Source organism: Heloderma suspectum, chromosome 2, assembly GCF_057233095.1.
Source record: "Heloderma suspectum isolate Gila_16-S chromosome 2, 16-S_ref, whole genome shotgun sequence".
Taxonomy (NCBI): Eukaryota; Metazoa; Chordata; class Lepidosauria; order Squamata; family Helodermatidae; genus Heloderma; species Heloderma suspectum.
In genome coordinates this window covers 57,799,270-57,812,060 of record NC_139459.1, presented here as the reverse complement: position 1 = coordinate 57,812,060, position 12,791 = coordinate 57,799,270, and the positions used below count along the sequence as shown (strand labels likewise).

Below are 12,791 nucleotides of genomic sequence, written 5' to 3'. Positions count from 1 at the left end.
CAACTATATCTCTTCAATACACACAGCTTGTGTGCCTTCCTGTTTTTTACACTCCCTATCCAGTGTTTGCTCTCATTCCTCAGAGTCTGCATTGTGCACAGTTGCTGAACGTCTCCAGTGTGCCTGATACTGACTTGTTTTGTTATTTCAGATACGTAACAATATACCAATACTGAAAGTTTTGTGGTTTGCCACGCCACGGAACATTATGGTGGGGAGTGTTTTGTTTTGCAAGTCATACCACCTTTACAGGCAGCTGTCTTCTAGGCTGGATTAACCAGTAGGCTAAATATGCTATTGAACAGGGGCCCCAGCCACAGTCAGGTTCTGCTGTAACACAATGCTCTGGGAGCATCTTACTGACTATAAAGGGTCGTCTGGGGGCCTATACACCTTTCTGGCCCAGGCTCCTTCCAAATTTTACTCTGCTCTGAGCATGGCAGCTGTGCACTTAATCACATGACAAGAATGATCTCATGTCCCCAGTTAAATACTGAAAGGCTGCCAAGGATGAGAAGCAGAATATTGTATAGGACACTAAATGGGACTAATGGAGCATGAGGAGGACGCTTGTAGGGCTTGATGGTGCCAGGGCTCAGCTCTGGTATCTGTTTTTACTGGCAGGGCTTAACCCTGGAGCGTATGAAGTTCAAAGCTCACCTGCAAGCAGGGTTCCTGTTGCACCCAGGGTGGGTGAGGGACAGCTTGGCTTATGTTGTGGCCACAATCACCAGCATGGCCCAGGGGTGGGACATGTCTGAGAGTGGACCTGGGGGACCACACCTCTCTTCTCTATCCACAATTTTAAAAAGGAGGCTTTTGGAGAAGGCCTTAGTGGAGCAGTGTGCTCCCCCCTCCCCACTTAATTAATTATAAACAAGAATTTGTGTTCTTGTTTTTACACACAGACAAAAAAACCCCCACCAGGTAAAGAAGGGCCTTTTTTCCAGACCTCTGACTGGCTTTGGTGGCTTTTTAAAAATTTGAACTCCCTCCCTTGTAGTAATTCTTGGGCATTATGTTTATGTATGTTTCACATCTGGTGCTTTGGCATCAGGTAGGGGATAGGGCTTAGAAGAGTTCAGCACTCGGGGCACACAGCAACCCCCCCGCAGACCACAATGCGGGCTTTGGGCTACAAACCAGTCCTGTGACTGGTAATAACTGCACCCTCAGGACAAGGGTTAGGGTCAGCACAACTGATGTGTGTCATCTTTTGTCTTACACCATTTTCCCTTCTATGGTTTATGGGCCAGGCAAGCTGAGCGCTGGGTTAACCAGCATGTGGGCTGGGCACTGAAACACTACAGCCCCTGCCCTCTTGATGCCAAAACAGTTACAAGTTGGTTATTCAATAACATTGCAGTCAGTTTTTGCCCCAGCTGTGTTACCATTACCTCTACCTGCTGGATAAACAAGCCCCTGAGCCACTGCAAACTGCATTTTCCCCTCCTGAATAAGTAGCTACAGACTCACTCTCTCTCTCTCACACACACACACACACACACACACATCCAATACACCAAGGATGAAAGGAAAGGGCTTCCAGGTTAGAGACTGCTATTTCCAGATTTGAGCTTAAGGGTGTCATCGTATGCATGTTTAGACAGATTGGCTGGGGCATCCTGGGATTTGTAGGACTTTTTTCTGTCTAAACGTGCATAGGATTTTGCCTTAATTCTGTATTTTTTCCCTTCTTTTAGAAAGTGAACAATGGATACTTGCACCAATAGCTGTAAGCCTTTGTGAGCACAGGCAAAGTACTGTGACGTATGAGTCTAAAAAGTGTGAGTTCTGCACAAGACCTTCCATGACAGTAACATTAACATGTTATATTATACATTAATTTAGAAACATGGAAGCAGGGTGCCACTTGGGGAGTCCCCCTCTCTTGTTTCAGACATTTTGTCAGGAGCAGTACTTATATTTCAGATTATTCCAAGAAATAAAAGTATCCACAATAAGTTCTCTGATTTACATGAATTTGACAGGGCAGTTGCACATTAAAAGCCTTGTCTGGAGGCACCCTTAGACCTCAGTTTACATTTTACTGTTGGAAACAACATGACACACCACCTGAAGGGTATGGGAACACCTGGTTGCACAAGCTAATTTTGTCCTCCTATGGATTAGTTCTTGCCTTTGGTCCAAAAACACTGGAAGTTATCATGACTTGCAAACAGGACATGTGAAAAGCTGTATCATGTGTAACATGTAGAGCAGACTTTGTGAGCTTCAAGTCATCTGGTGCTACTATACATGCATACATGAGTGTGAAAAAGCCTTCTCCAAATGGATAGAAGCTGGCTTGGTAAAAGAGTAGCCACAGGAGGCAGTGTAGGGGCCTGAATGGTGACCCAAATGTGATATGTAACAGTCCCGGAAAAGTTCTGCTGAAGAACCAATGGTTTGAGAGGATATTTCCAAGGTGGTTTGATGGATATGGGGAGAGCTGCCCTAGAAATACAGCCTTCCCACCCCCTTGCTTGCAGAATGGCAGAGGAAGATATTTAATTGGAAGGGCCAGAGGGGGTATGTTTAATTGCCAAAAAATAAAACCGTAAGAATTATGGAACTGTAGACAATGGGTGGTATCCAATGTTAGTCTAACTCAGCCTTCCCCAACCTGGCGCCCTCTAGAAGCGTTGGACTACAAGTCCCATCATCCCCCAGCCAGGTTGGCTGGGGGATCCTGGGACTTGTAGTCCAACACATCTGGAGGACACCAGGCTAGGTCTCTAACTTAAGCCCCAATCATTGCAATAGGTTTACTCTAAGTAGTACTAACGTTGAACACAACCCTATCTCTACCCATGATCACTGTTAACATATTTCTGACAAGAGGCTTGTCTTCAATGGGACTCCTGAAGTACACAGAAAGGAGAAGGAGGGTTACAATACTTCTGGGTTTTTTGTCCCTTTTACACTGGGGCACATCACGAGAATGTAAAGCGATTCCCAGTAGGTGCTAACCTCTCCTAACCTCTCTAGCAGGCTAGATCCACTCGCACAACAACAGCCAGGCAGATGATCCGTTTGGGCGTTTGTCCCGCCCTCTGCGCGTGTGCTGCCGCTTTTACATCCCCAAATCCTGTTCATTTCGTTCGCCTTAAGAGCTGCAGCTGCTCTGGGAGCTGAAAGAGATCTGATCTATACCGTGGGAGTATAGGAGAGTCAGCGACGATATAATCAAATCGCTTTGCAGGATGAGATTGGAAGCGGGGAGATCAGTATGTTCCTATCTAGGTCCGCGCTTTCAAAGTGCGCCGGTCCTACTGCAGAGAGAGAGAGAGAGAGAGAGAGAGAGATGTAAGCACCCCCATTTGTCCGTGTGAACCCCCGAAAGGAGCCCTGTACATATTACCCATGGCCCAGTCGAAGCGTACGGTAAAAGGGCGGAGCAGCCCGACAAGAAAAGTAACACCCCTTTCCAGCTACTCGCTCCCTTCCCCCGTCCTAGTTTCCCGTGCTCCCTGCCAGCCGCGTGGCTCGGGCCACACCAAGAAAGATCAGAGTGGGGGAGTCGAGAGGAGGGGCTGACGATCAGGCAGACGGATCGACTCACAACGCCAATTTACTTTTAAGCATCCGGGCCGTTTGCAGCATGGAAGTGGCCTTCTCCTTTGGCTCCTTCCTGCGGCTGACATCAAAGCAGCGAAGCCGACCATGCGGCGTCAAAAGGCATGAGACCGGCTTACACGTGAAGCCTTAAAAGGAAGCGCTCCTGTGTATCCGGTTTGTGGATCGGAGCCTCGTTCCGCTTCTATTGTCTGGCTTCGCGGGTTTCTTGCAGGGGGTGGGGAATGGGTACCGTGACCCGAATGCCAGTAGCTGTAGGACTTCCTCTGCCTGTTTTAGGATTTCTCTGTAGGAAAGCAGCATTCAGCAACCGCCCCCCCGCCACATATCATTGCAACACAGCGATGGAAACAGCAGCACCTGTGAGACTTGGCTTATCAATTTGGAAGGAAGGAAGGAGAGAAAACGGGCTGGGGGAGGAGAGAAGCGCCCTCTGTTACATTTTGGATATAGCCAACTCTACAACTTGATTCATGACAAACTGGAAGATTCACTGCTAAGATGAATAAGATGTGGATTACTGAAAACTGGAGGACAGTTGCCATTATTTTTTTTCTGGCAGAGCCCCTGTGCATTTAACAGCTGCTGTGCCTGTCACATGACATTAGAAATTCAGTAAGTGTAGCATTCCCTATCAATACATTTCCATGTCTGGGTGAAAGTGTCACCCACTGAATTCCTGCCTGTCATGCTTCACAAAGAATCTATGTCCTCTTTTCCAGGGCGTGTGCCGCGCTATCCCCACAATACCCACAAGTGCAGCATTCTGCCTCTCCCCAGTACACACATGTGACATTCTTCCCTCATTCCTGAAGAACATACACATAAAGTGTTATACCTTCATTTCTAATGTGTTTCCTGCTTCCTATCCCATGTGCCAAACTCGGTGCTCCTTGTTGTTGATGTTTATTCGTTCAGTCGCTTCTGACTCTTCGTGACTTCATGGACCAGCCCACGCCAGAGCTTCCTGTCGGCCGTCGCCACACCCAGCTCCTCCAAGGTCGAGTCCGTCACCTCCAGAATATCATCCATCCACCTTGCCCTTGGTCGGCCCCTCTTCCTTTTGCCTTCCACTTTCTCTAGCATCAGCATCTTCTCCAGGGTATCCTGTCTTCTCATGATGTGGCCAAAGTACTTCAGTTTTGCCTTTAAGATCCTGCCCTCAAGTGAGCAGTCTGGCTTTATTTCCTGGACTATGGATTGGTTTGATCTTATTGCAGTCCAAGGTACTCTCAGAATTTTCCTCCAACACCATAGTTCAAAAGCATCTATCTTCCTTCACTCAGACTTCCTTATGGTGCTCCTTACCTTCTATATATTCTTAAATATGCAATGATGCTCCCATCCCAAAAAGAATATAGCACACAGATCCGTCTTCTTGCAATCAAATGTACCTACTATTTTCAACTTGTGTTTCGAAGAGGCAGAGGAACTAGAGATCAAATTGCCAACACTCGCTGGATCATGGAGAAAGCAAGAGAATTCCAGAAAAACATCTATTTCTGCTTCATTGATTACGCTAAAGCCTTTGATTGTGTGGATCACAACAAACTGTGGCAAATTCTTAAAGAGATGGGGGGACCAGACCACCTTACCTGTTTCCTGAGAAACCTGTACAAGGGTCAAGAAGCAACAGTAAAAACCAGACATGGAACAACCGATTGGTTCAAAATTGGGAAAGGAGTACGACAAGGCTGCATATTGTCGCCCTGCTTATTTAACTTATATGCAGAGTACATCATGAGAAATGCTGGGCTGGATGAATCACAGGTCGGAATTAAGATTGCCGGGAGAATTATCAACAACCTCAGATATGCAGACGATACCACCCTAATGGCAGAAAGCGAAGTGGATCTAAAGAGCCTGTTGTTGAGGGTGAAAGTGGAGAGTGCAAAAGCTGGTTTGAAACTCAACATTACAAAAACGAAGATCATGGCATCTGGCCCCATCACTTCCTGGCATATAGAAGGGGAAGAAATGGAAGCAGTGACAGATTTTATTTTCTTGGGCTCCAAGATCACCGCAGACGGTGACTGTAGCCATGAAATTAAAAGATGCTTGCTCCTTGGGAGGAAAGCTATGGCAAACCTAGGTAGCATAGTAAGAAGCAGAGACATCACCTTGCCGACAAAGGTCCGTCTAATCAAAGCTATGGTTTTCCCAGTAGCAACGTATGGCTGTGAGAGCTGGACTATAAGGAAGGCTGAGTGCCGTAGAATTGATGCTTTCAAATTGTGGTGCTGGAGAAGACTCTTACGAGTCCCCTGGACTGCAAGGAGGTCAGATCAGTCTATCCTAAAGGAAATCAACCCTGACTGCTCACTGGAAGGACAGATACTGAAGCTGAAGCTCAAATATTTTAGCCACCTTATGCGAAGAGAAAACTCCCTGGAAAAGACCCTGATGCTGGGAAGGATTGAAGGCAAAAGGAGAAGGGGACGGCAGAGGATGAGATGGCTAGATAGCATCACTGATGCAATGAATATGAACCTGAGCACATTCCGGGAAAGAGCGGAGGACAGAAAGGCCTGGCGTGCTATGGTCCATGGGGTCACGAAGAGTCGGACACGACTTAACAACTGAACAACAACAAAGCCCCATTGTGTTTAGCGGGGCTTATTCCTAGGAAAAGGTGCACAGGACTACAGCCTTAATCAAAGATGCGCCCTGACTTGTCCTTTATCATAACATACACTGAGGTCCTTCTGTGCATTTCAAATATGAGAACTTGCAGTTTCAACACTGTTTCCCACAACATATACAACACATTTCCAGATCACTCTAAAGGAATATGCACTGTTGCCCCTAGATTTCCCAGTATAACAGGAGTGAGTGTGTATGTGTGAGAGAGAGAGGGAAGGCAAATGAGACTGAATCTTCTCAGTTGCACAAAACACCAGCCCCATTGACCCGTGGTCAAGTTTTAGGGGCAAGATGATTGTGGAAAGCAGAACTTAACTGTTCTGTGTCCCCCCCCCCCCCGAATGTGCTTAGAGGTTTTCTGCATGTCAGAACATTCAAGATGCCAACTGCCCTGTGAAAATGGCCATGCCTTACCCAGAGTAGGCCTGGGCATCCTGTACAGCTGCATCAAATGTAGGCGGAATTAGTTAATTTGCAAACCTTTCAAGTGGCCTCCCATGTGGAGGAGATAAAATACAGAAAGAATTAGCAAATCAGAACACAAGTCTGCAATTCAAAAAAAGGTCAGAGTTCCAACAGTAGGCATATTAAACTGTTGATCAGGGCCCATGAGACATATTTGGACTTCTAAGTTAGGGATGGGGAATGTGTGGTCCTCCAGATGTCATTGGAGTGCAACTCCCATCAGCCCTAGCCAGCATAGTCAATAGTGAGGAATGATGGCTTTTGCAGTCCAACAGGAGGGCCATATTACCCCATGCCTGTTCTCAGTAAGCAAAGGCTTGCATTGTGACAGATTCAGTAGAACAATAGAGTTCTTATGTAGGTTGGCTGCCTGTCAACATTTTGCAAAGGATTGTGTGGATCCTTAAAGGATCCACGTATACATGACCCAGCCAAACATTTTGTGAGTTAGGAACATTGGATGATCTCCTTACACAGGTCCATCTATCTCAGTATTTTCTCCCCTAAATGGCAGCCAGTCTTCAAGGTTTCAGAGTGGAGTCTTTCCCTTACCTACCTGGAGACGCCAGAGACTGAATCTGGGATCTCATCCATGAAAACCATGTGCTCCCCACTGAGCTGTAGCACCACCCTGGAATAAAGTGCTCCCTCAAACATAGTTCAGTTAAGAAAGTGTGCATGTGTGTGTTCACACTCACCAAGTCTCCCAGTGAGGAGATTAATGGAGACCTAGGGCACAATCCTATGAATGTTTAGCATTCCCCAGCCAGTTGTAGGCCTTTTCTCTATCTAAACATGCATAGGATTGTGCCCTTACCCTACCATTTATACTATTTACTTGCAAATGTACAGGTGTAGCAGATGGGAACCAAGCACAGACACAGGCAGTAATAGTCATAAAGCAACACCAATCCATCTTCCCAATATCCTTAGTTTACCAGCTATGAATCTCCTAGCAACCCAATCTTCTACTTATATTCAATCAGTAAATAAATATTCCTCTCAGCCTGTACCTTGGTTAGGTTGGGTGGGAAAAACTTCAGTGACTTTGAGAAGCCACTGGTCATCAAAGACCCTATTTTCCACCTTTTCACCTTCAGGTGACCATCTATATTATAAAAGGCCTGGAGAAAGAGAGACAAGAAATTTTTCATAATTGAAAAAAATGTTTACAAAAATGCATAAGGAACTGAAGCTATGCCAGTGAAAGTCTGGATTTTTTTGAGATCCCTCAACAACTCTAAGTCTGAGTAGTACTAAATGACCTCCATATGGATGTCCCAACTATGAGGAAATGGAATTACTTTAAATCACAGTTATCCCGGACAGAGATACAAATGAGCAAAGGGTGTTCCAAACAAAGATGAAGGCTCTGTAGCAAGGGACTGTAGGGCAGGGCTGGGCAGACTTCAGGTTTGCAGGATCAATTATGCTTTTAAAAGAACCCCAAAATTCATCAGCTGGAGCCTGATGCAAAAGACACACTCTTCGAATTAAAGGATTCTGAGCCCAGGAATTTGTTCTGAGTACCAGAACTGAACAGAGCTCACAGCTCTTCCACACAAAAATCAATTCCTGGTTACACCAAACTTTCTTCATTTCAGCAATATCATTTAAGGTGATGGTGGGTAGTAGGGAAGAGTCATTTTGTTGCTACAGATTGGGAGTCAGAAATCCTTGCCGATCTACAGCAAATCACCACAAGACCTACAGGTATATCTAGATCTCTCTTTCACCCACCCATGCTGTAGGGGATTGTGCACATGAGAATTTCCTCTGCTTCTGGTCCAGCACCTTAGCACACAACTGGAAATGGGGGTAGCAGGACCCAGAAAAAAGGGTTCCATGTTAACTGTGGGCATTTTTTTCAACATTCTTCCATTATGGATGCCACCTGCTGTGGCACCATGCTCTCTCTGGCCTAATGAATTGAGCATGAAAGAACGGTTAAATATGTACTGAATATGGAATACCGATTAAAATTGCATGTTTATGTATTGAGCACAAAAGATCTGTTAAAAAATTATAGCAAGTATAAAGTATCTCACATGTTTACATTTACTTCAGTCTGGCGTTCCAGACTTGGTGTGGCTCTCTATTATGATAATTCAGCATCTCCAAGACAGAATTCAAATGGAATTTTACTAAAAATGCTTGATCTTTAAAGTTGCTTGTTAATATGTAGTTTCTAAGTGATATCAACTATTTGCCTGAAGCTTTGTAGAAACTGTTATTTTCAAGGGTTTTCATATTATTTGCTTCACTAATAGAGACCCGCATTTTAATAATGTCTTACTGTTGTGCTTTTAAATATTCAAGGTGCCGACTAAGAGTTGTAAACTGTGAAGTAACTACTATGGAACAGATTAAGTAAAGCACCGAAGGCGGATGATTTTCAAAATAAAGAGGGTGTATGTGGTGAGTGTTACATACTTTTCATTTCCATCATTCAGTATTTCAAAAAGCTCTATTTATTTCTCTCTCTCTCTCTCTCTCTCTCTCTTTTCTTTTTAGATTTAGGGCTCAAGATAAACTCTACAGTAGTGTGTACTCAAAGGTATACCAGTAACAAAGATTTTCTGTAATCACTACTTTTTGTATATTATACCATTTTAAGCCACGGCATGCCACTTTATTTAATATTCATGTGTCACCCTTCAGCACCTGCCTTTGAAAATATATTTTATAATTAATTCATTTCACAAGAAATTATATACATTTTCATTCTCCCCTATGGATTATGAAATATTTAAATTACCCTCCTGGAATTTATATCCTATTATAATGAGATTTTTGGGAATTTATATGTTATGTGCAATTATAAAAGCAATATGGATTGAAAAAAGTATTCTGAATGACTGGAGAACAAATACAGTATTGTTGAATAATCTTGTGGGGTAGATCAATCTATAGCCTTGGTTCCTCTCAGGGTGGGTTGCTGTGGCAACCACCCCAGCTCACTTTAAAACATATTTTTTCCCTTAAAGCTCACTTCAGGAGCTGTACCCAGCATGGGCCAAGCTTAAAAGCAGACAGATATGGGAAGAAGTGCTTTACTGAACTGCTCTTTTAAGACAGGGCTGTGGCAGGGAAGAGCAAGAGGAGGAGTGGGGCGGGGTGAATTTGGAACAGAAAATGGAAACCACATCGCCCAGGGTTAGGATGCATAAACTGTGGGGTTATTTTCAATATAACCCTGGCTCTATGTAATTTAAATGTCGCTTTTACAATATAAATTGGCAGGCTCATCTCTTTTAAAGAAATAAACATTTGACTATCATTCCAAATTGAAAAAGAACTTGGATAATTACTGAAAAGGGATGTTAACTGAGCTCACCATGAAATAATCATACGTGTAAGGCAAAGAGACACTTGGCTGCACCTCAACCCTTGGTAAGGTTATGGAAGGGTTGATTATTCCAATAATTACACCTCCTGTTGTGCATTTTTTGTTTAATTCAAATGTAAGTTTCAGGTGGAGGGCTGGGAAGTGGTGCAAGATTTTCTGTTTCCTGTTGCCAGCAGGCCTGTGCCTAACAGGAACCCTTAATCTTACCTTTTTGGAAGGAATCCAAAGGAGATTTGCTGCCAATTATTGGCTGTTTGTAACACATGTTTTTAAAATATGGTCTGGAGGTGACGGTGTTTCAGTGTAAATTATACCGAACTCTAAATGACACAGGAAGATTCTACAGGTGTTGTAAGAGCTATTTTTATTTGTCTGCTGAAATGTTATCCACTGACTTTCGAGAATGAAGGAAACAATTTGGTTTCTCTAGAGTTTGCCTATAAAGTACTGGAAAAAATTTTAAAAGGTGGAGACGTCTTATTCATTGCTTTGAGAATCTTTGCTCAGATTGAAAAACAACATTGGTACAAACCACTGAGTATCAGTCCCCAGTATAAGGTCATGTCTATTTAAAGAGTAGGCCCTAATAGCCTAAATAGGTAGACGATGCACATATGAAGTCACTGTGTATATTTCTTTTGGTGTCATCATTCTCTGAGCCAAAGTAGTGTCAACCTTTGCCCTTTCAAACGGAGAAGGTTGCTTTTGAGGTTTCACCACTTTTCTCCAGTTTTCCTCCAAAAGAGGAAATCGCTGATATTCTAGTCGAGGATTTTGCTCACTTCACTTCCACACACTTTGGCTGTTTTCACATGATTCTCCCCTTAGCTATCCTGCCAAAGTTATTTTGTCTGTTTGGAAACATACCAAGAGGATAGGTGGTATGTACGAATGTCGACATCTCTTTTCCAAGAGACTGCCCTAATAATTGCAGTATTTGTTTCAATATCCATAGCCTGAATGATCCTTGATTTGAATGATCTCAGGCCATTTTTAGTTGCACGAAAATACAGTTCCTGGGCATCCTTAGGTGAAGAACTGACAATGGGTCGATTTGCATCATTGCCAGCAACCACTACTTAAATAAGCCACAGTGGGTTGTGGCACTTGCCGACCGCCATTGTGAATATTCAAGCCATGGCTGGCTTATTGTGATGTGTGAACCCAGGTAGGGTGGCTTGTTGCTGTAGTTAACACGCTACACCAAGTGCTACAACTCTACTGCAGCCTATGCATTCTGGGTGGCTTGTTACCCACGCCAACAAGCCACCCTGCCTGAGTTGGCCCATCGCAGCTTGAATATTTACAATGGTGGCCAGCACAATAGGTGCCGACAGTCATGAAAACTGGATCAATCTCTTATCAGGAGAGTGGCTAATAACCTTCATATATAACTTGGAAGAGATTCAGCATTAACTTTTCCTCTTCTACATCTACCATCAAAACATATATGAAAGCCACTTCCTAAATTCTGTCTCTTGGTTACACTGACCACCCTGTCCTCAAGGGGAGAAGTATGCACACATGTACACGAAGCCTAGAATTAACCTGAGATAGGAGAGAGAATATATATCTGTGTATTTATAGGAAGATGCATTAACTTTATGAGATGGTTCACACAATCAAACTAAGCCACCATGGCTTATTTTGGCTTATTTAGATTTTATTTAAGCCACAGTGGCTTATTTCAATAGTGGCACATGTGGGGCGTGTCGCCTGAACCCAGGCAGCATGGCTTCTTGGAGGGGAAAATAAACCTTCAGTAATCCTGCAACATCCCATGGGTGTTAAAAATGTGTCTTAAAATTTGGAAAGTGGGGACCAATCATAGCTTTGAAGGAAGAGCCTTCAGCGTTTAGGAGTGGTATGGGAAAAAGCCCTTTTCACATGAACCTGACAAACAGGTCTCTGTGAGCAATGGTATCCTCAAAAGATCCTCTCCTGAAGATCTTAATAACGTGACAGGTCCTAAGCTGATTATGACTATAGGGTGTTAAAGGGAATTATTGCTTTTATATATTTTCTACTGTTGTTGGTTATTTATTGTATTTTTATTCTTTTGGCACCATGTAATCCACCCAGAAAACTTTTGTTATTAGATGGACTAAAAAATTAAAATATAATAAATAAAACCAGCACCTTGAGAACCTGGAAAACAATTGTGAACCAGTGCAGATATTCCAATATCAGGGTAATATCTTGATAATATACGCCAGTTAGCAGCCTAGCTGCTGCATTTTGCACCAATTGAAGCTTCTGGACATTCTTCAAGGGTAGCCCTGTGTAGAGCGTATTGCAACTACAGTCTTATATATATATTTGCAGGCAAATGGATAACTGGGCACTTTATTTACAAAGATTTATTTATTTCAGTCCAGTTCTAGAAGAACTTATGGTGCTGTGAGGTTAAGCTACATTATATTTCACTTTCTCTTCTGTGGGGTTCCTCACATGGCACTTTTATCCTGTACTGAGATGTATCTCAGAAGTTTGCAGGCTCTTTACATGACACTGTTAATGTCCAAGATACCTCCTGCAATTTCTCTCAGCCTATCTCGTGTTTTCCCCAAACACAAAAAATGTGGTATTTTCCCCAGCCCACAGAACAGGAGCACCATAACCTTCCTGTGAAATTTTCCAACAGCAGAAGAAACTGCTGTGTTTGCCTACTGTGGGCATTTGTTTTCAGTTGTTGGGGGCACGGTAAGGATGACGAAGGCATTGAGGATGGGATTGGGGTTGCATGGAAGGAGAC

The 12,791-nt window shown here is 43.6% G+C and overlaps 1 long non-coding RNA gene across 1 annotated transcript in view; it reads right to left on the bottom strand.

Moving 5' to 3' along the window:
• LOC146352272 (uncharacterized) overlaps positions 1-3,734 on the bottom strand; it is a 93,252-nt gene extending 89,518 nt beyond the window's left edge. Inside the window, exon 1 of the long non-coding RNA XR_014787650.1 lies at positions 3,579-3,734. This is a non-coding gene — a long non-coding RNA (uncharacterized LOC146352272). The remainder of the gene's footprint in view (positions 1-3,578) is intronic.
• Between the last annotated feature and the right edge of the window lie 9,057 nt (positions 3,735-12,791).